This window comes from Salvelinus fontinalis, chromosome 33 (assembly GCF_029448725.1).
Source record: "Salvelinus fontinalis isolate EN_2023a chromosome 33, ASM2944872v1, whole genome shotgun sequence".
NCBI classification, from domain to species: Eukaryota; Metazoa; Chordata; class Actinopteri; order Salmoniformes; family Salmonidae; genus Salvelinus; species Salvelinus fontinalis.
Window position 1 is genome coordinate 36920199 of NC_074697.1, and position 5217 is coordinate 36925415.

A 5217-nucleotide genomic window follows, 5' to 3' on the forward strand; every position below is an offset into this window, starting at 1 on the left:
AGGACAATACAGTGCCACTGACACGGCCCGCTACCAAAACCTGCGGACTCTCCTTCACTGCAGCCGAAGTGAGTAAAACATTTAAACGTGTTAACCCTCGCAAGGCTGCAGGCCCAGACGGCAGGCCCAGACGGCATCCCCAGCCGTGTCCTCAGAGCATGCGCAGACCAGCTGGCTGGTGTGTTTATGGACATATTCAATCAATCCTTATCCCAGTCTGCTGTTCCCACATGCTCCAAGAGGGCCATCATTGTTCCTGTTCCCAAGAAAGCTAAGGTAACTGAGCTAAACGACTACCGCCCCGTAGCACTCACTTCCGTCATCATGAAAATCTTTGAGAGACTAGTCAAGGACCATATCACCTCCACCCTACCTGACACCCTAGACCCACTCCAATTTGCTTACCGCCCCAATAGATCCACAGACGACGCAATTGCAACCACACTGCACACTGCCCTAACCCATCTGGACAAGAGGAATACCTATGTGAGAATGCTGTTCATCGACTACAGCTCAGCATTTAACACCATAGTACCCTCCAAACTCGTCATCTAGCTCGAGACCCTGGGTCTCGACCCCGCACTGTGCAACTGGGTACTGGACTTCCTGACATGCCGCCCCCAGGTGGTGAGTGTAGGTAACAACATCTCCACCCCGCTGATCCTCAACACTGGGGCCCCACAAGGGTGCGTTCTGAGCCCGCTCCTGTACTCCCTGTTCACCCACGACTGCGTGGCCATGCACGCTTCCAACTCAATCATCAAGTTTGCGGACGACACTACAGTGGTAGGCTTGATTACCAACAACGACGAGACGGCCTACAGGGAGGAGGTGAGGGCCCTCGGAGTGTGGTGTCAGGAAAATAACCTCACACTCAACGTCAACAAAACAAAGGAGATGATTGTGGACTTCAGGAAACAGCAGAGGGAGCACCCCCCTATCCACATCGACGAGACAGTAGTGGAGAGGGTAGTAAGTTTTAAGTTCCTCGGCGTACACATCACGGACAAACTGATTTGGTCCACCCACACAGACAGCGTTGTGAAGAAGACCTCAGGAGGCTGAAGACATTTGGCTTGTTACCAAAAGCACTCACAAACTTCTACAAATGCACAATCGAGAGCATCCTGTCGGGCTGTATCACCGCTTGGTACGGCAACTGCTCCGCCCACAACCGTAAGGCTCTCCAGAGGGTAGTGAGGTCTGCACAACGCATCACTGGGGGCAAACTACCTGCCCTCCAGGACACCTACACCACCCGATGTCACAGGAAGGCCATAAAGATCATCAAGGACAACAACCACCCGAGCCACTGCCTGTTCACCCCGCTATCGTCCAGAAGGCGAGGTCAGTACAGGTGCATCAAAGCAGGGACCGAGAGACTGAAAAACAGCTTCTATCTCAAGGCCATCAGACTGTTAAACAGCCACCACTAACATCGAGTGGCTGCTGCCAACATACTGACTCAACTCCAGCTCACTTTAATAATGGAATTGATGGAAATTGATCAAAAACGTATCACTAGCCACTTTAAACAATGCCACTTAATATGATGTATATGTATATACTGTACTCTATATCATCTACTGCATCTTGCCATCTTTATGTAATAATGTCTCACTAGCCACTTTAAACTATGCACTTTTATGTTTACATACCCTACATTACTCATCTCATATGTATATACTGTACTCGATACCATCTACTGCATCTTGCCTATGCCGTTCTGTACCATCACTCATTCATATATCTTTATGTACATATTCTTTATCCCTTTACACTTGTGTGTGTATAAGGTAGTAGTTGTGGAATTGTTAGGTTAGATTACTCGTTGGTTATTACTGCATTGTCGGAACTAGAAGCACAAGCATTTCGCTACACTCGCATTAACATCTGCTAACCATGTGTATGTGACAAATAACATTTGGTTTGATTTGATTTGAGCTACATGTCTTAACAAAAGATTCCACTATGCAAGTAACCATTTCGGGTGCGTTTGTAAATTCTGTCTGGCCATCTACTCTACTTCAAAGCACTCTCGCCTGAGTATGCCAGAGCGCAGAATAACTGATGAATTTACGAACGCTCAACACCCGTTGAATATGGCCGGTGTCAGTAACAGTCTGCAAAAATGCGTAATCCAATGTTTGACAGCAGCACAGTTACAGTCCCCAACGCTCTGGATAACATGAAAACAGCCTAACCAGCTCTGCTAGGGTGAGTAAAATGGTCAGAGTGGGGTGTTTTCTCATTTGTGTCTGGAAGTAGCTAGCAAGCTAGCCAATATTTGCGTGGGTGCTTGACTGCAGTTGTGAGGTAAGAACGTTCGGATCAACCATACTCATCGGCCAGTCGCTCTGAATTTAGGAACGGACAATCTGACAGCACAGTTGCAGTCACCAACGCTCTGGATAACATAACAGCCTAACCAGCTCTGCTAGGGCGAGTAATGTTCAGTGAGCTGTTCTCTCATTCGTGTCTGGAAGTAGCTAGCAAGTTAGCTTGGGTGCTTGACTGCTGTTATTAGTACAGAATGCACAGATCAATCCTTAAAGAGATGGGTGGGGCTAAAGAAGGGCTCTCCAGTAGTAGTACCAAAATATTCAAAGGCCATTTTCTCAAAAGTGAGTTTACAAGTTTATCAACTTTCAAAGCACAATTACTTTCCCATTGTTGCTCAACTGTAGTGTATGATATGCCATTTTGTAGCACCGAGTCTCTACTTTTATTCAATGTAAAAAACACCATTTCAAAATTTGCTACACAAGACCAATTTGAGCCAGTCGGTCACTATGTATTCAGCCACCAATTATTCTGTTCATACATCAACTATTAAAAAAACAAAACGTTATTTTTGTTAAATATATGGGTATTTTCAACATAATACAAACCTGTGTGGCAGCCATTCTATCACAGAGAGCCTCTGCCCCCTGGCTCTCCCTCTAGCCCTGCTAGCCGGACTGCCATCATCAATTTTGTCCAACGCAACCTGTGAATACAATGAATGACGTTAGCTAGATGTCCTGCTATGTGAAATACTTTCTTACAAACATACTTTCTTACAAACACAGCTATTACTAGCTGTTTGACACGAATTGTGTCAAACTAGCTTTGGTTTAGCAAACGTAGCAAGGGAACAGACAGAACACATCACGGAAAATCGAAAAGTTGGTTCAGAGTTCGTTTTTTTATTTCAATCTGCGTGTCCTGATCGCGTCTGGTGTGGGTGGAAAAAAATCAACATGCGCGCAATAGCGTGCGAGCGGTCTGGTCAGCATGTTAGCATTGCAAAATAAATTGACACATACATTTTATTCAATCATTGCACTCACACTGCTCGCTGTTTCACAGTTCCAGGCAAGAACATATTCTTGACTGGGCATTGACATCGCGTTACTAGTTTCACAGCCCCATGCAAAAAAACACATTCTTGACCAGGTATGGACATCACATTACCAGTTTAACAACATTCAAGAACACACTATAGGCCAGGAATGGTGGTTGCATTACCAGTTTCACACTGTTCACTTCAGATACAATTTACTGGATTTAATCAAGTCAAACTTTGGGATAATTCAGTAAGAACAGCAAGCACACTAATAACTAGTAGGAACCAATAGAACTTGATGAGCAAGGTATGTCACAATATCCTTTAATACTTCCTCTTAGCAAACACTATGTTTATTAAGGTATATGTGTGTGCTTGCTAGCCTTGAAGTATTAATGGTTGTGAAATAGTAGTACTAGTGACAGTGGTAATGACGGCAGTAGGCCTAGTAATGGTAGTAGTTAAAGGTAGTAATTTCGGGGTGGTTTGTAGGTGTGGACTTATTATAGTGGGTTATAGTGGGAAATTATAATAGGCAAGCGTGAGTGCTAGTGCATTATTAGCAATAGAATGGGTTTTAAAGATTTCCATTTTGTTTGTTATAATAGTCTGATTGTTCTGTGGCAGTGATTTCAGTTTAGAATGTTGAAGCTTGCATTCCACCATCGAAATGAATGGAGATACAACAAGCTTGATCGTTTCTAAAGTATGAATCGTGGCAAAAAGCTGTGTTGAGGAAATCTAAATTAAGTCAGTCAGCACATGTCAACATTGGGTGGTTTTTGTAGTTGAAATGGATCACGAGCAGTGGCGAAAACAATTTTTGCTCTGTATTCTAAACTGAAGTCACTCCCACAAAACTTTCAGAATGTTCAAAAATATATATAATTAAGCTTAAAACCCCATTCTATTGCTAATGATGCTATACTTACTCTAACATATTATACTTGCCCACTATAATAACTCCACACCTACAAACCAACCCAAAATAACTAACTTTAACTAACCCATAGCCTATGACAACCCTTTTACCACCATTACTACAACTACCATTAGCTAGGCATACTGCCATCATTACCAATAATACTACTATTTCACAACCATTAATACTTCAACACTAGCAAGCACACACATGTACCTTAATAAATATAGTGTTTGATAAGAGGAATGATAAAACAATATTGCAATATACCCTTGCACATCAAATTATATTGGTTCCACCTACTAGTTATTAATGTGCTTGCTGCGCAGTAATATGAACAAAATGTGTACGCTTATAGTATTGTTTTTACTGAATTATCTCAAAGTGTTACTTGATAAAATCCAGTAAGATATATCTGAAGTAAACGGTGTGAAACTGATAATGCGACCTCCATACCTGGCCTGTAGTGTGTTCTTGAATGGAGCGGTAAAACTGGTAATGCAAATAGCAACATTTGTTTTTGTCCAAGGCTCAACCAGTCTTCACTTGACCACCTAGCATCATAGCATGAGTTTTGTCTAACCTCCAAAAGCTTCAAACACTAACACAGAAGGCAGACGTTTTACGTGCCTCCAACCGTTTTTTTGTTTGCAGCTTATTTTTTCTGAGAAGTCGGAGTCGATCGAATAAACCTCCAATTCTGCTAGCAAACATATAATCTTAGGACAATAAAATGGATGAGTTACTGGGAAGATTAAATGACCAACAGGACATTAAAAACTGTAACATCTTATGCTTCACGGAGTCGAGGCTAAACGACGACAATATCAACATACAGCTGGCTGGTTATGTGATGTTCCGACAGGATAGAACATCGGCGTCTGGTAAGACAAGGGGCGGCGGTCTATGTATTCTTGTAAACAACAGCTGGTGCATGATATCTAAGGAAGTCTCGAGCTATTGCTCG